This window comes from Oxyura jamaicensis, chromosome 9, assembly GCF_011077185.1.
Source record: "Oxyura jamaicensis isolate SHBP4307 breed ruddy duck chromosome 9, BPBGC_Ojam_1.0, whole genome shotgun sequence".
Classification (NCBI taxonomy): Eukaryota; Metazoa; Chordata; class Aves; order Anseriformes; family Anatidae; genus Oxyura; species Oxyura jamaicensis.
Genome location: NC_048901.1, coordinates 12577461 through 12596375, shown reverse-complemented (window position 1 = coordinate 12596375; position 18915 = coordinate 12577461). Strand labels below are relative to the sequence as shown.

The window sequence follows — 18915 nt, the reverse complement described above, 5'->3', positions numbered from 1 at the left end:
AGGCTTTTTTTTTTTTTTTTTTTTTTTTTAACTTGCTTATTTATCTTATTGCTGTGTGTATGTACCCACTGATTCTTAACTGTCCACATCGGCTTAGTGCTTTATTAAAACACCGACTTCTTGCACTGTAGCGTCTGACTCTCTCCTGCTTACAGGCGATTCACTGAAGAACTGTACATAAAGTAGGAGATTGGAGGATGTTTTTGCACTGCGTTAGAGGGCATGTTGTCTTTCATCTGCCACTGCTGGCAGATCACTCTTTTCTACTTAAGAGTGCTATTGTACTTTTGTTCAGTGTTAACAACACTTCAGTTTGGTCTGTGGAAATACTCCTCCCCTGGAGGCAGAATACTAAATTAACCCTGGTCTGGAGGCACCGGTGCAGCTTCCAAAATCTCACTGTGATGAACTGCGCCTGGTGTCCAGCTCCTGTGGATCAACATGGGCTTCCCAGCCAGGTTCACCAGTTCTGCAGAACCCCAGTAAGCCCCCAAAAGTGCTGAAGAGCCTAATTTTGATGAACCAACACAGCAGGCTTTATTTACTGTGACTTGTCATCTTGACCTAGTTTGAAGTGGCCATTTCTTTCCAAAGAAGTAATTAAGGCAGAAACAGAGAAAAATACTCTTGGTTTTGTTTTGCCCAGAGGACAACGTATTCTGCACTGTTCTGGCATTAAACTGTATTTCTTGAGCCAAGGCTTTTCATTTTAATTGCCAACGTATTGGCAAATTATTTTGTTTGCATGACCGTATTTCTGAGAGCTGTGTAAGCCACGCTCTGTGAGGAGCGTTTCTGTTGCCTGCTTTTTGTCCCCTGTTTTACCGCCGGTCGGTACGAAGTCTTCGCTTACGCCACATGGTGCATGGATGTGTTTGAGTTAGGATGATTTTATTTTTTTTTTCCTTTCACTTCTAGACCAGTGCTAGAGCCCCTGTTTTGTGCTCTGTAATCACAAGAGCTGCTAACGAACGTGCCACTTGCAGAAATGTCCTGTCCCACCGGCACGAGCAGAACCTGTGCTCTGCCAGAGGCAGGACAGGGTGGCCTCAGCTGCAGATAATGGCCCCCCTCACCCACTCAGGTGTGGACCTGGGGTGGGTTTTAGCCGGGGAACTGCTGCTGCCCAGGTTCCTGCTGCTTTATTTTTCTCAGGCTAATGTGCTCGGCACACAACTCACCAGAGTTAGGTATTTGTTAGTATGCGATGGCAATAGATTTCCCTTTCCAGCTTATCTCCTGCAAGAATAGATGTATCAACGTGAGGTGTGAAATCGTATTGGAGAGCTCTTACTGATACTCGCTTGAGTAGCCCTGTAGCTAAATTATATATTTTTTCAGTACTTCAGATGGAACACTTCTAAGCTGGTTCTGATTTGATAAAACAGTCAATGTTTTCCATTCCTCAAAATGGGTTTTTCCAGCCCTGTTCTTTATTTATTTTTTCCAACCCTGCTCTTTGCTTAGCCGACAGTTTGCTCTTTGCGCTAAGTAGGGAGCCTGTCCTGAAAAAGTAGAATAGAGCAGGAAATCCAGCACTTCACTGAGAAATGAATGGAAAGCAGCTTTATCATGTTTTCAGACAGCAGAGAATTGCATCCTTGCGAGAGGTGACCTCCAGGTGAATCTTTCTAGTTCTGGGATCTGTGGGTGAGAAACCGCAGGGGAGAGCTCCATTATATGCACAGGGTATTCACACAAGCGCTAGTTCATAAATGGCTTTCTGGAAATGCTGATAGAACTGACACCACATTTTACTATTAAAAAGTACAAACTTCCCTTAAAAAAAAGGGGGGGGGGGGGGCGGGAGAGGGGGAGTAGCCTTTTTATGCTGGATTTTGGCTGTCAAAAGTTTACTGCCAGAACATTTTTTCCATTACATTCTCTATGTTGTTTTACCGATCTCCTTGGGGAAAAAAGAAAAAAAAAAAAAAAAAAAAAAAAGAGTTCCGCATTACCTTGCTACGTAAGCACGGTCTGGTTTTTTAATGCCAGTGTGTCCTAAAAGCCACCGCTCCAGTCAGCCCCATACACAAAGATGTTCCTGCGTGTCCATGCTCACACCTTCTGCGTGCTGGAGCCACCTGTTGGCTCTGGCCCACGCTCACAGGTGCCAGCAAGGTGTGGGCACTGCGGGCTCCTCAGCAGGGCGCTCCCTGAGGAGTCTGAGAAGGGAATGCGATGCAAAAGAGACTCCTGTGCTGCTCCTAGATTAAAAGATGCACAGATGTCAGGTTGGGAATTGAGCTACACTTCGTTCGTCCTGTGCTGCTCAGTCATCCAGAGTGTTTTTCTGGTTTAAGTGTTTTTAGGAGCCATGGAGGAATTCTGCAGCCACGTTATGTAAAAGAGCTTTGAAGAGCAGCCTGTTTCTCTTGCATAAGCTTCCCCCAGCCCGCACACGCAGGTGCTTGTTGCGTGGCCATAGCTGATGTCCTTCAGAAAGGGATATCTGGTGGTACAGTTAAAATACAAGGAGTAGGTTACAAAGGTGTTTGGGATAGTACTTAGCCTCTGTCCCTCTGCCCTTCTCATTTCTCAGGCATTTATGTTGTGTCTCAGCAAAGCAGGCTTTGTGTTACCATGGATTTGGGGGACGTAGAGTCATGCTGGGTTTCTGGGCACCCAGTGCCAGAGGCTGGTCCACTGGTGCCACTGGTCTGACGGTGCTCATAGTGTAAGTGGTAACGTTGGCTCTGTTCCTGGGCCATGTTTTTGCTGTGCTTGTGACATTGGTGTGAACAGTGCCCCTGCACTTCGCATGGGATCTGGTGGTCTCCTGGCCATGAGTGCAGCAAGGCCAGGCCTGGGCGGTCCTGTGCTAAATTTGAACACACAAACAGGGAGATGGCATAAACTGGTGGCCACGACTGGGGACTCCTGAAAAATGCTGATCTTTGTTTTGGTGATTTCGTGCATGTACATGCATGGGAAGGGTAGGATGACGTATCTAAATCATCACTCCCAGGAACGCGTGGCTGCAGGATGACTCTTTGTTTTGTTGGGAGATGTGGGCAGGGAGGGAGCGTGTGAAAAAATTTCGTGAATCTTTTTCTTATTTCTGGCATACAGACAGGATAAGTCAGTATAAGCATGCCTGCGTGCCTGTGATTCCTGCTGATTTGATGGCTTCTTTATTTCTAGCAAGTAGAACTGGAAACACTTTTCAACTCCAGCTCAGCAAAATACCACCTGCTGCACATGTTTAAAGCAGCGACCAGGTAATTGTCTGCTGTGAAGCAGTCTCCTGTTCACTGCTCTGGTTGTCAGTCTCCCGCGTAGCCCAGCACAAGCTGTCTGTCTCATGGGCAGCTGGAGTAGCGAAGAGCACGCTAAAACACGTGAGGCCCAGAGGTGCTGCTCCAGCCACACAGGGCAGCTGGAACGGCGCAGTGGTGGTGGGGACATGCAAATGGACACGGAGCGTGGCACTGTCAGAAACCCTGCGTGGCAGCAGCCGGCGTGCTGCACGAGGGGCTTGCAGTTTGGGACTTCCCAGTGCAGAGCAGGCTGGGACAGGCCGGAGAGAGCCCGACAGGGGGGTGAGGAGTTCCTTCAGCCCAAGAAGGGAGGGCTGGGGCAGGGCGGGGGAGAGCTCGTTGTCTTCTGTGGGTACCTCTGGCTATAGAGGAACTTGGAGCCAGGCTCTTCTCGGAAGTGCTCTGCAAAAGAACAAGAGGGACTAGGCATGAGTTGTAGCAGAGGAATTCCTATTAAATATAAGGAAAAATGATTTGTGGTGAGGGTGATTAAACTGTGAAATAGGTGACCAGAGAGGCTGTGGGATCTCAGCCTTTAGAGGCATTCAGCATGTAGTTGGACAATGCCCTGAGACACCTGGTCAGACTGCACAGTTGCTCCTGCTTTGGTTGGGGAGCTGGGGGAGATGATCTCCTGAACTGTTCTGTGGGCAAGGGAAGTTGTGGCTGACTCAGGGACGGCTGGCAGATCGGGGGAATAAAGGGCAGGGGCCAAGAGGACGGAAGGGTCCCTGAGACTGCAGCTACACCCCAGGGGCCGTTGGAGCTGGGAGCAATGTCCATTGTGAAGAGCTTAATTCTGATCCTGCGTGGCCCATGCTGAGAGCTGAGGATATCAGACCTGCTACTGGTGACTTCTCTTTAATCTGTTTGCCAGCATCTCCTTTGCTCAAACGCTGGCAAAATCTGCTGTATTGCTGACCTGTAGCAATTGCCATTTTATGACCTTTTTTCAGTGGATATAATTGCCAGTTCCAGCCTACGTTTTTAAGAAATCATTTCAGAGTTGCTAAGACAGTGATTCCACCTCATTTAAAAAAAAAAAAAAAAAAAAAAAAGATGAAGGGTTGCCTAGCCTTCGCTAGGTTAAAAACACCCCTGGTAAATGGCCGGTCATGATTTGGGGGGGAGATTGCTCCTTCCCAGGGTGCAGCGATGTATAAAACTGTAAGAGAGCAAAGTTCACTGTCATTTTCATCTGCCTGCAAAGGTCTCTCCTGCTGCTAATCATTAGGTCATTAACCTGAACAGCGCTGCTGGGTCCGCGGTCTGCCTGAGCAAAGTGTGTCGGTGCATCTCTGCCTCTGAACTGAGCAGAACTCTGCTTTGGGCTGACGTTTGAGACAGTGTTTTGAGAAGCAGGTAGAGGGAACGTGGAAAAGTGATTGTGGATGTAGGAGCACCGGGCCTTCTGCAACGCGTGTAGTCCTTTTACTCAGCACTTCAGACAAAAGATTCATTCACTTAATCTGAAGCATCTTGAGGGAAATGAATGCAGGCAAGTTCAGATCAATTATCACACCAAAAAAAAAGAGAAAGCTCGCATTTCTCTGGGCAATCTGTGTGTACTTCAACGTCAAGCTGTGCATGAGAATATGTTACCACAAAGGAAGGTACTACGCTCTAATTAGCAGTCACCAAAAAATGAAATACCAAGGTGTTATTTCAGTGACTAAGAGCCAGACACATACAGATTGTGATACATGGCTGTTACGTGGATACACTGTGCTCTGAGATGGTTTCTTGCAGGAAGATACTGCGTACTATTAGGCACTCATCACATACAATCATGCTCCTTTTTTGCAGGGTTCATATAAATTAAGCGTGAGAGGGCTTTAAATGCAACGCTATTTCTGTAGGTATGTATCATAAGTACAGTTGGATGGGAACTTTCCAAGAACACTTTTTTTTTCCCCCTAGGAGAAGGGGTTTGTTGGAAAATGTCAGTTATGTCAAAACCAAAAGGTTTGAGGAAACCTGGCTGTCTGACAACCTCTTGCTGACATTTTCGTGAGCTGCTAACAGAGAGCTGTCTGGTTTCTCACTGCCTTGTTGACGCTCGGGGACTCCCGGTCCAAGTGCGGGCTCTGCGTGTGGGCTGCTGGGCTGGTTGGGACCTCAGGCCTTCTGTGCCACCTGATAGCAGGTCTGGAAATGGGAAGCTCCAGGCTTCCCAGCTTGAGTGTGAGATGGGTTACTCTGGTCTCCTCGGCAGAGAGCCTCGAGAACTGTTGTTTGGGGCTTTGTCCTTCCCGCCTCTGTAGGGTCCCACTGACTTCCAAGGAGTTCATGGGAAGTGCCCCAGAGTAAGAAAGCATGCAGAAAATCCTCCAGTGCTGGGAACAATCAACTGTTCCATTTCATTGAGGGGAAAAAAAATGGTTTGGGTTTTCCTACTTTTATTTTTCTCCAAAATGTCCTTAGTTCTGGGTATTTCTAAGTTTCTTCTTGCTGTTCTAATTCAGAACAAAGCCTTTCACAAAATATCAGCATTTCCCATAGGAAAGAAATCCTGAGTTTTTTCTAGCCTATGTACAATGTCTTTGGGTTTGGTCCCTATGGGGATGGTGCTTGCAAAGGAGATAATAAGGCTTGAGCAGGCCACTGACTGAGCCTTTGCTTTTTAAGAACCATTTCTGGATCCTCTGGTGAGCTGAATTGGAAACATCAGTGTCCCTGCTTTTACTTAAAACTCTCTCGCAGAGCACACAGAAGGAGACATTCTAACTACATCCTGTTACCATTTTCTGTGTATTTCTTGATGCCTGTGCTGGCCTCATTTGACTTCGTTATTCCATCATAAGGATGTCATATTTCTCTTTTTTAAATTATTTCTAAAATTAGAGTTCATACAGAGAAAAAATTAAAACACAGAACACACGCTAAATCCTTTCATTGCATTAGACCCTGTCTAGCTGATTTCCCCTTGCCTGCCAGGTCTAGTACTTAACGATTTCAAATGTTGTTATGGGCTGAGCTGACAGCCAGCCTTTAGCTAAGGCTGCTGTGTATAAGGCATTGAGTGGTATCTCTTCTGTGATGAAACTGAACAGTGGTCTCCTTTGGCTCTGCAAGGTATTTGCTCTCTGTTTTGCCTGGTCTGCACCTATCTGGACTACATTATTTATGCTCCATCCCAGTATCCTTTGTCACAGGAAAGGCTGCGAAACAGAGCTGACATTTGGGAAGGAGGGGTGAGGAGGAAGCTGCTCGGTCCACCTTAATTGCCTGCTGCCTCATTAAATTGCAAGATCTGAACCAAACAGATTTCTTAACATTTATTATCAAGACCAGCAATGCCAGCTGTCCAACCTACTCGGCTGTTAAACTTAGGAGGTAAATAGGTAGCATATAGGTTGTATTCGCTAAGTAGAACTGTTTATTGTGTACGAGGTGTCTGGAATTACTCCTGATTACAATTCATACACTTGGCAGCTTTATCTGATAAGCCATCTTTCAAGAGCTGTGAATGTGTAATCCTGGAGAAGACAGAGTCCCTGAACCAAAATTCCTCTGAACATTCATTAAGCCTCTAGCTGAAGTTCACAGTGCTGGAAAAAACCAAGATCCTTCTTAGGTAAAGGTGTTTGTGTTGAAGGCTGTAGAAGCATCCTGATTGAGACCTATGCACAAAATTGAGTGGAATGGTTCAGGGAGACTCAGCGGGCTCCAACCTCTGCTGAGGGACACCAGCAGGACTTGGCTTTGTGCAAGGACAGTTCTGCTGTCACAGGGCAGCTGGGCGGGGATGTTCTCAGCATGAGCGAGAAGAGGCTACCAGAGGTGGGAGAAGAGCAGCACTGCAGAATGGCAGTTTCAGACCAAGCTGGGGGGCATCCAGCACAGCAGCTCGGGGTTCATCAGCCTTCCAACAGGTTGGGAGCAGGCACCCACACAAAACTGGTGTGGGATCCACACTCAGCAAAGGGAAAAATACTGCAAAGTAGGTGCACGTAAGCTCTACTAATAGGTCTGAAACATCAGTGTAAGACATTCTCAGATGAGTGTAACAGGCGTCGCAATATGAGCTCCCTGGAAGTCAGGTAGTAAGCACAGTTCATCTCTGACAGACTTGTGAAATCCTTCTACCCTGAACTGAAGGCTGCCAGCACAGTAGTTTCCTGGGAGGCTTCTGGTGCTGCCATCAACTTCTCCAGAGGCTAAACTTTCCTGTAAGTAGAACAACTAACTTTGCAGCCCAAGCAAAGAAACCATTGTGAGCCTGAATCTTCATGCTGCTTGACAGCATGTAGGCAGATCTGTGGATCTGGGTCAGCACCACAAAGAGTGGAATGCTCGCAGTAAAGACCTGTGCAGGTTTGTTTTGATGAAGCAGTAGAGGCAAACAAGAGTGTGGGCTATTCAAGTGCGTGTTTTGTTTTGTTCTGTTTTTTCCCCCACTGAAACACCACACGGGTTGTGTACTGCACCCTTAGCAGCAACTGGACCCAGAAGACTTGGTGCTGCCAGCCCGAGCTTCTCCCCTGGACTTGGGAAGGAATTATTTTTCTCTGGGATGGGCCCGTGACCCTGCAGCTTTGCTGGTCGTGTGTTGAGGAAGCCAGCTTGGGGAGTGGAGGGTCTGCTTGTTGAGGCCAGGCTTCAGAGCTGACTGAGAAAAAAGACGGACTTCAGAGCACAGTGCTCTTCGACAGGAAGTGTGCTCTTGACATCAAAAATGGTTTGGGGCTGCGTAAAGGAGGATGCGTGACCTCCGCCGTTTTCAGAGAAAACTGGGGAATCATTCCTAATGGCTGTAAATAAGCCTCCACTCCATGTTACAATGATTCATTCAGCACATGTAGCTGAGAGAATATTCTGGCAGTAGGAAAATGTCATCTGTAGACAAAACATGCCTATAATGTCTCAGGAGCAGAAACAGAGAATAGGAAAATACTACAATTGTTAAAAAATTGTGAGATCACACAACAGAACGGCTGTTTGTAATTGTAGCTTACTGGCTGCTTTTAGTCTCTTCATGTTCCCTCCGTCTTGCTTTGCAAATTATGCTGATAAATAGAAACAGGCATTGCTCGCTTTAAGTCCTTAAAAACAAATAGTTCTTCCAGGTGGCATGTGGCTTTTTACTGTCTTCACAGCAAGACTATCAATCATGGCACTTTTTCCTGAGCAATTGCGTCCACAAATTTCTATCCCTCTTCTGTTCGCATTTACTTGCTGTGCTGAAGTACCAGCCTTTCATATACACTCTTACTAACTGTTCTGCCCTCCAGGAGAAGGATTATAATAATTTATCATTTTTAAGCCCAGTAGGGGTGTGTTTGACTTAAGTTAAAGTCATTCACAACACGCATCAGAGGGGAATGAAACGAAACATTAGCTGTGCAGATTTTCTCTACTCCAGGAACCCTGCGAAGAACTGGGAACAATAGGAATGAGTATTTGCCAGGTGTAGGTTGTTTAACTAGAGCACGCACATTATTCCCTAGAACAAAAGATCTCAATATACAAGGTATTTCATTTTCTTCCACCTCCGAACTGGCAGATGGGTGTTTGCCCTGTGGTCGTTGCTTTGCTGTTTGTGCTTGTTGGGGGGGCTTGACAAGAGATGTGGCGCCAGGTGAGAACACGAGGCTTCGTAACACACTCGCTTCCCAGGGCTGTGCCCTTCAGTGTGCTAGGGCTGAGCACGGCATGCGGCACACGGCCGGGATGTGGCCGTGCCTCCCAGCTGCCGGCCCTGCCTGGCTCGGGTGCCTGGTGGGAGCCAGCTGCCCTCCCTCCCGCCCCGCTCGCCCCTGCCTGAGTGTGTTAGCCAGCAGAGCTGCTGCACGAAGTGCCAGCTGTCTGGGATGCTCCCCTGGCCAGCCAGGTGATTTGGTCTGAAAAATAGTCTGTAAAGAGATCATAATCTCCTGCTTAATATACCTCTGAGATGTGTCATCCCTAAATGTTCACAGGGCAATTTAATGATAGCATTTATTTAAGAAGCTAATAACATGGGTTGTAAAAACCTGATATAAAAGCACAATATACCAGAGCAATGGTTATTAGCAGATTGGTTCACGCTTTTTGAAAGGTTTGTTAGGGGGAGGCCTTTAAGAAAAATGTAATAATTCACAAATATCTGAAAAATGTTCTTCCAGGTTCAGGTCTTTAGCACTCTGTTTATTATAAGCTGTACAAAAGTAATACAGGTTTTCAGTCTGCTGCCTCTCCTGTAATAAGCTTGCTGATTCATGATGGTCTGTTATTCCTGATAAAATAGAATCTATAATCAGTGTTTCATGGGTAAGTGTGAGGAGCTTACTAGCAAGAGCATCCTTTTTCTCCTTCCCTTACCAGGAGGCTGCTCTAGAGACACTCTGTAATCTAAATAGACGGATATGGCAGTACCAACACAGCATTTTATTTTCTTCCCATTTATCCTCTGGGTGTCAATCTCTGGTTCTTTAGAGGCAGCCACATTAAGTCTGTTTTACACAGTGTAGCAGAAACAACACATCACTGAAGAGATGGTGATAACAGAGCTGGCACAAGGAAGAACTTCCTCGCAGGTAGTCCTCTGCACTGATAACCGATATATAACACGTAGTTTCTAGCAAGCTTACAACCCGTTGGCCTACACACCACCTAACGGGTGAACAAAACAGGCACAAGTACTCTTCCTCATTTCATATGGGATTTGTCATCGTAGTTAGGCATTGGGACGGGTTGCCCAGGGAAGTGGTGGAGTCACTGTCCCTGGGGGTGTTCAAGGCAAGGTTGGATATGGTGCTTGGGGACAGGGTTTGGTGGGTGATAATGGTGGTAGGGGGTGGTTGGACCAGGTGGTCTTGGAGGGCTCTTCCTACCTTAATGATTCTACGATTTGGTAGTCAAAAAGGTACGTATGTGTAATAAACCTCTAAGGCAAGGGTTTTTTTTTATGTAACCTCAGTAGGTATGGGCAATTTAGCTTCTCTTTTCTTTGTGCTACATATTTTCTGTCTTGAATGACATATGTTGTTACTACCACAGCCTGGAAGACATACTGTTGAAGTCTTATGAGCAATGCTTGTAAGTGAGGCAGGGTCTACGTGGAGAGGAAATGCTTTTCCACAGATTAAGTAGGAAAGCAGATGCTTCCAAGAACATAGTCCTTTCTACAGCTCACTTAGCATTCACAGCACTGGGAACATTGAACAAAGAAATTAACAAGTGCTGTTCCCATTTTACAGGACTGGACATAGTTGGCAAAGAAACCAAACTGACACAAGTGAAGCTAAGTCTCCCGAGTCCCATTCAGGTGATTTCTGTTCAGACATCATCTCTAGATGTACACCAAATAGCAGTTAAATGACATGTGCACTGTGACACTGAAGCCAAAACAACAGATCATACAAAATCAACTTTATCATACACTGTAATTACAAAAATTAATGGTCAAGTATTTACATTTTCAGATATTCATCCTTAAAGCACCCAGAAGAGTAATGACTGCTGATGCTTAAAAGGAGATATGCCTTCATTCTCTCATCTTCAACAGTATTTTTTTTTTATTATTCCTAGGGTGTGCATTTGTATGTCAGCAAGTGCACAGCCTGTCTGGCTTTGCCACGTGGTAATTCAGTCAAGACAATGAAGGCAGGAACACGGGCAGGTATTGCTAAGGGGGCTGAATGCGAGAGAACAGTAGGTTTTGCTGAAGCAGGGGGTAAAGGCTAGAAGAGCGTCACAGATGGGCCTGGATCCATCTTGTTTAATATCCCTATTAATGGCATGGGGAAGTGGGAGTATACTTATAAAATTGGTCCAAAATTGAGAGGATAAAAATACGCACGGGGAGCTGGAGAGCTCTGAGGGCTCAACCAGCAAAGTGTGCAGAAATGAACAGCACCTGGGAAAAGTGTGTGCTGTGAGGCACTAATCATAATAGTTTCTGGTATGGAGCTCTACAGCTGAAAAAAGAAAAAGGAGGAGCAAGGCAGAAATAAATTCATTGATCAGAGGATGACTGACATTGTAAGCCAGATGAATGTAAACCTAAGAGAAGTCAGGCAATGTTTTTCCACTGGAGATAGGGCTATGGGCAAGGTCCTGAGCTAATTTCATCTTAAATGGTGTGAATAATTCTAGCAATTTGTGTTCAGAAAGAACTAATTCACATTGGAAGAGGTACAAAAAAAAGGCTGCTGGGACACTAGGGGAGTGGAAAACCTGTCTTACAAGTGAAGACAAAGCAAACTTAGCTGGTTTGCTCTGGCAAAATAGTTGTTCCCTATGCATATGCTGTGGGGTAATGTCAGAGGCTAGGTGTAGCACCAGTTCCATTAAAAAAAAAAAAAAAAATTAGTTGGATCTGATGACTGATGTCTAGCACTTAGATAAGTGTAGGCATAGTAAGACCAAAACCTGTAACTCTGATAAGGCCTGATCTGTTTGTGAAAAGATTTTTATAATGGAATCAGTTGTTGTGCCCATTCTTCCAATCTTGATACTGTTTAAGGCCACAGGATGGGTTTTAAACCTGAGGCCGTGGGTTTTATTTTAGCTGTTTCGGAGCTACTGAATTGTCAGGTAGTACTCTAAGCCCCTAGGTTTGTGAGAAGTCTTTGAACTAAAGTTCTGTACTTTGGAGCTAAGTCAGAATTGCAATTAATCAGATTGGTTTGGGCTGTCACCAAATACCTGCATGCTCAGATCTTAACCTAAGTAGGTTCTACTGGCTGGGATTAAATCATATCCTTTTTTAAGTCAGTTGGTGTAATTCCTGTGATTTCAATGGAGTTATGCTGATTTTGAAAAGTTACAAAGGAACTTGCTGGTTGAGATATAAATGTGATGAATAAGGGATGGAACCACATGAAAGCAAAGCATTAAATGGATTATTTTCTCATATGCTGTTTTCTCATTTTAAGTGTCTATACTTAGTCAGCATACCCTCTGCCATAATCACCAACTGCATTTTTCTTTCAACCACCCATGCACATTTTTCCTTCAGGAGAGTGTTTCAATGCCTTTTTATATTTTTGTAATACCCTTCGTTGTTTTGAAATGCTTTATATTTGGCAATGATCCTGTACTCTTAAAGACCGCCTGTTGTATGCAACCCCTCTGAGAACACAAGGTGCAGCCTCTCAGTTCTTCACACTTGAACCCGACATAACTTTTTCACAGAAACTTCTGCTTCCTTCTAAATCACATTTCACTGCTGAGGTTTCCCTCATGCTTGCTCTTTTCCATTGCTTGATTCAGCATATGCTTTTTTTTTTGATCAATTTTTAAAACAGCCCTGTCAAATTGCTGACTCGTCTGCCTTGTAACAGCAGTGGATGGGCAGCAAGGCTCTCTGAAAAAGGAAAATGAGTATATTAACTTTTGTAGGTTGGGGAGAGTGACTTTTGGTATGACTAACCATGAATTCTGACTCAGTGTGTAGTGTAGCAGCAGCAGTAGTTATAGAAATGGCAAAAAAATCTAGCAGTCACACCTAAAGGCCACTGGTGATTCACAGCATCTGGAGATCACCCGTCCCACAGGAATGCCAGCAGATGATTGCTTTTAGAGGCATCAGGCCCAAATAGGTTGGTAACTGCTCCATCATTTCTGTGGTGCCCTTGGAGTGGAGGTGGGGACTTGTTCTTCTCCAGCACTACCGTGGCAGGAGATGTGGCTGTTCTGGGACTGCCATGTAAACCCAGGACTGTTGAAGCACTAGGCTATCCTTCGGCTTCTGCCACAAACCCCCATCCTCTGAGGCCATCAGTCAGGCTTCATCCCATGGGCAAACCAAAACGAACAGTGCAGCCCTGTTCACCAGTGACAATAGTGGGGAATAAAAGGGATAAAAGAAGGAAGAAAGCACTCTACCTCCATTTTAGGTGTTAGTGCCTTCTGTTAGTTATGGGAATGCTTGTGTGACAGGGATTATCTTGGAGTAAACTATGTACGGTTGGCTGTATCAATGTGTCTCATCATCCTGTATAGGCAATGCACGTAATTTGTTTTATCTTCAGTCCAAGGAATCCCTCACTAGCTGTCCAAATCACTTGCAGACCTTACAGCTTCGAATCCTAATGCTTGTATAATCTAGTTGCTGTTTTACTCTTTTCCTTCGCTTGATCTCTTAATTGTGCAAGGCCTTTATCCGCATTAATCTATTGATAAACTGTGTTGCCCAGTTTCAGAAGAGCTGAGCTGCCCCCAACTCCTCTGTACCGCCCGGGCGTTGGGCAGCATGCCTTTAGGTGCCGCTCGGACCTCCCCTGTGACCACAAGTGTCCTCTGTGGTTCCCTAGCACCTTCTGGCTTGTAGCTCACTGAGCTGCCAGTATAAACCAGAAGGGTAATTCTTTATTTCTGCTTCTGTCATGGAAATAAATCGGGACAAATTAACTGTCAACAACACTTCACATCAGTCTGTAGTCTTTTGTTTTACTGCATATGATGTATTCGTTATCTTGCTTTTTATTTTACACAGTATTTCAGTAGACACTTGATCGCGATCATTCCAGAGGCAGTGTGACTGGCTTGTGCTAACTAAACAATCAGTGTTCTTGAGGAGATGTTCCCAATACTTTAATAACCAGTTTGTCAGCTGTGTTCATTGTAATGTGAAGCTGCAAGTAAATGCTAAACAGCTTGGTGGTTTGACCACAGCAACAATTAGCTCTGAAATGACTTTGTGCTACAGGCAGTCACTTCATTAAGTATTTATGAAACTGAAATGTTTCTGTTAATGAAACACAACTGTAGCCTCTCAGAGAAAGTTTGATGCATCAGTGCTTTGCTTCCTATATGACTTAGCATTCGCTGACTGGTAATGTTTCTGACATAAAGAATAAAACGTGAAAAATGATAAATGGTAGAAACACCAGCTTTGGGCTTATTTATGCCTCTTAGGAGAAGCACTAGCAGTAATTTCCACTCTAATACGTCACCCTACCCCTTGTGAGCTGTGACCGCATGAGCTAGCCTGGCACTTTGGCACTGGGACACATACTGGTCCTACAAACCCAGACGCAACTGGGGCTGCTGGTCCTGTGCTGGGAGGACCACGCAGCTGCCACCCGCATCTTGTGTTCATAAAACCATTCCTCTCCCAGCACAGCCTGATCCTGAAGTCACAGACAACACTGAATTTAATGAGTAGGGCTGAGAATTCCCATTAGGATTCAAGTAGTTATGTTTTGCTGGTGAAAGGGAAAGAAAACATGTCAGAAATCTAATTACCTTTGGATTAGTACTTCTATATTGGGGTCACTTCATGTCTAGCATGCGGTGTTTAGCAGCTGTTTTTTCATACCAACGTAACCGGGATATGGGACCTTCAAAGGCTTGGTCTGTCACCAGATTCCATGTTATGATAAGACACAGTCGTCAAGCTGAAAGCAGCCCAGGGCCACAAGCCACAGCTGATGGGTTTAAATAGAGGAGGCCCATGTGAAGAGGAATGGAGTCGTGGAGAGGTGCACAAAGACCTGGGCACTGGGTCCTTTTTTAGTGGAAGAAGCTCCCCGCTTCCTTTGACTAATTAAAAGCACTGCTGCCGAACCTGGAGGAAGACAGAATGCCTTTTTCATTCAAAGACTGCTTTTTTTTTTTTTTTTTTTTTTTTTTGAATGGAGTCTGGCTGAGAGCCTGCAGTGGCTATGGCATTCAGGGCTTAGGCTGGCAGGAAGCAAGACTAGTTTATACAAAACCACAATGACATGAGCTAGTTTTGACTAAAATGAGCTCAAACAAAGCAGTAGTATACTCCAACGGCTTCCGCCTTCCTTTTTCTTCCAGAAAAGAAAATCCACATGAATCTGTAGATGTGCAAGCATACAGCAGGCATACTGGGCCTTGATCAGGAAGAGATGTCTGTGCTGAACTTCAGGCACTGAACTGAACTTTTGACTTAACTGTGGCTAGTACACAGTTAAGATCTGCTTACATGCTTACCTAGCTGGAGAGCTGGGTGATCCTAACTTTGCTTTCAGTGAAATCGGTGGGAGGTTGTCCTTTTCCTCAATGGGAGAAGGGCCAGGCATCAAGTTATTGTGCTTAAGAAAGCAGCAGCACAACCACACAGCCACGTAAGAATTGAGGAGAAAAAGGGGGAAAATGCCAACAGCAGTGGGTTAGAAAAGTAAAACGCTGGGTGGGTAGGTTTATCCTTTTATAAAGATTATGGAACCAAATGTATAGGAGTGCTTCACAGGGCAGAACATCACAGTTCAGCAAGGATGGTTGCAGTTATTTGATTTAGCTGCAAACAGTGCCTTAAGGAAAAGAGCAGTATCCAAGAAAGAAAGAAAAAAAAAATGGATTCAATATTAGTACATTTTTTGTATACACAAGGTAGGATTTGATAAATGCTTTCAACATTCCTTTAAACACCAAAGCTATAAAAAGTACTGGATGCAAAGCAGAGGTCTTAAGTCATTAAAAATTCCTCCTTCCAAAAATAAGCAAGTGAAATGATAATTCAACCTGCATTGCATTTTCTCCTTTTAGCTTTAAGTAAACACAGCCAGAAGTTCAGTTCGCTATTTATTTGCAAACACTGCATAATAAACATAAATGTACTGCTGTTAAGAATAATAATGCAATGCTAATGATTCTGAAAAGCAAGAAGGGAATAAAGGAACCATGTGAAGGAAAGGGACAGGTAATTAGGCAAAGCAGGGAGATGAGAAGGTAGATAAGTACCTAAGAAAATTATACAGTGAAGGTGATTAAAAATACAGGCATAGAAACCATATATTAAATGCTAGAACAAAAAAATAAGGAAAGTGCTGACAAGGATGAGCTGTGAAAGGTGAATCTAAGCTGCAAGTGTTGAGTATTTGAAATGTAGCAATCCCCTAGTTCATCCAATCTAGTGTTCCCAAAATAACCAGAGTAAGACTTTGCATTGTAACCAGGAACGTGTGACCTCGAAATGAAAACACTGCAAGCGTGGTAGTCTTGCTTTCCATATCTGGTTTGAACCCCTTGCTGTCCTGACAGGCCTCCTGCTCTCCCTGCTCCTCCCTCCCACCCAGCTTTGACGACAGGCCCTCAGGAGCCCCACTAGCTGCTTTTCGCTGGTGCTCAGCCCAGGTTTTTCACTGATGGCCCGTTTCCTGCAATGCAGTTGGCCAAGGAGGTTTCCATCTCCTCTTGGATGGGTTCCCAGTGGATGGAAATTTAGGGGATGCGACCTGGATCAGCACATCTAAGCTAAAAGCACAAGGCTTCCGCATACGTGTGAGGGGATGGCTCTCAAGCTGACAATTACAAGACATTAACAGACCTAATGGGTCTGCACAGGGGAAGGGAGGTACCTAACAAGCAGCGACCAGTGGATTACATAAATTAATCATGATTTTAAATGACTGTTCCTAGTTCCCTCTGAACCACTTTTTCCATTGCCTTTGATGAAATGACCTTGTTTCTGTTTCCCAAGAATACAACTGGAAGAATACAGGGGGATATAGATATTAGAGAGGTGTTAACAGAGCAAATAAATGATGCTGGCATGGGATGTGGAAGAAAATGGGTGCACAGAATACTCAAGCCTTGAAAAAAAAAAAAAAAATCACTTTAAAAGTTTTAGAATATTTTATAGTTATTAATAATGCTTTTTTTTTGTGGCTAGCAATAAAAATTGGAGTTCTTTCCATTTGCAAGCAGTAAGGTTGGAACAATGCAGTCTACAAGCTTCTATCTGTTAGCTGCGAGCAAAGTCCTTTCAGTTGGTCAGAGATGTTGCTGGGCAGCCACAGTTCTAGTGCTGCCAGTGAATGGCTCTGATGGAGGAAAGTTTTAACTGGAAGCTGCATCCTGAAAGGGATTGTAAAATTGCAGAGATTCAGCTTTTCCCCAGGAAAACCCTCAGCAGTGCAGTGCTGTGTCTGAGCTGCCAGAGCCCCCAGTGCAGTGCCCAGCTGTTACCAGCAGTGCCACGCAGGAACAGAGTGAGGACAGAATGAGCTACAGGGCCGTGCAGCAGCGCTGGGCTGGTAGAGCATGCAGTAGAGCACACAGGTTTTGGCTGCTGCTGGTGGCCCTGCTCTGTCCTTGTTCAGACCGTTCCTCTGAGCGTTCCTCCTGTGTGTGCTGCATCCTATCCACGCTGCTTTCAGTGCTCTGTGCTCTCCTGAGCTTCAACACCCCTCCTGCCTGGCTCGCTTTAGCTCAGGAAATGCTGTCCAGTGCTCGGGCAGCCAGCTGGTTAAGCAAAGTTATTTGCCTTGGGTGCTGCGTGCCTCCTTGCGCTAGTTTCCCAGCTGTGGAGTGTTTTATGGCACTGTGGCATGTAGGTAATATCTGTAGAGGATGAAGTGGTAAACATTTTAAACTACACTTTTGTCTTCGCAACGGAGTGAATGCTTTCCCCTCTGACAGTGCAAACTTGACTTTTGTCTAAGATTAACAGCAAGGATGCTTTGTGTGTTTTAATATTGCTTTACCTCAGCTTGAACAACCAACTGCTATTATTACTACTTTACAATTTCTCACCAAATGTCACCTGTACTCCTTAAGCTTGTCATGATAATGAAAACTTAGTTGATTTAGTGATTAACTGAGCTGATTTAATTATCTTGGGTAAATAATATTATATGCTAATGTAGGGTAATTTATTTCTTTCTAATCTCTTAGAACCCTATATGCTGCAATCAGATTCTTTAAATATTTACTGAAGCACTTAGATGTAATAAATTGGATAAAATGACTCGTGAGTGACATTATGCTAGTGCCAGCGTGAGTTCCTTCTCTGCCATGTATAGAAGAGATGGGGAAAATGCTCCTGCTGTGCTACAGACGCAGGGAAAACAATTTTGGAGGTGCTCCCAGGTCCTCTGCCATGCTCGTGACAATCCGTGGTCAGAGTTTGCTCACTGGCTGTCCTCCCTTCCCCAAACACACCAGGACAGTGTGCGTTCCCACCCAAGTGCTATATGGTGGTGTCTTGTAGTTTAGTGCTGTGAACATTTATAAAGAAAATGAAATACTTACTGCTTTAATACAAGCTGGCCTTAAGAGTCTAATAAAAATCCTCTATTGATTCAGCCCTTTACTAAACTATTATATAAAACTGCTATAAAGTTTCTAATTACAGGGAAGCCTGTATAAGTCTATCTGTTTTTTACAGGTGCTTGAATGCATCCATTGAAAACTGCATAGGCATCCTGTTATGCACAGTACTACATCCCTTGGACGTGTCCTGAGGTGGGTTTTTGTGTGCGACTTCGCTTACAGCTTCTTTTAACAGAACTCGGGTGGGTGCTGGGCGGGATGCGAATGTGAAGCGAGCTGCTGGAGGTCGCTCTGCTCCCCGCAGCAGCAGCAGCTGGTGCTGAGCTGCTGCGACGCTCTGAGCACTGCACACGGGTGCTGACATGAGCAGCAGGCCTTTTTAACTGCCTGCCCTGCTCTGGGGCCGAACATCTGAAACGTTGATGTGACATCCACAGGTAGTTCAAAGAAAGGTTTCAGAAGTTGCCAGGTTTTACTCATTTTGTAAGCACCACATTCTTAGAAGTAACAAAACTCGTATGAATGTATTTAATGGTCTGAGTCAGTAGCAAGCTCCCACATAGGACAGGTGTTTGAAGTGTCCCTTTACTCAAGAGAAGGGTAAACATATTAAAAATGCTTAGTTGCCTTGCATTTTCCATAACGTACATGCTAGCCTTTTTTTCATTCTTTTCTTTTTAATGCTGAGATGCCTGTCAGCAAG

The 18915-nt window shown here is 44.8% G+C and overlaps 1 long non-coding RNA gene across 1 annotated transcript in view; it reads left to right on the top strand.

Moving 5' to 3' along the window:
* LOC118171743 overlaps positions 1-18915 on the top strand; it is a 37598-nt gene that overhangs the window by 3763 nt on the left and 14920 nt on the right. The window lies entirely within an intron of this gene.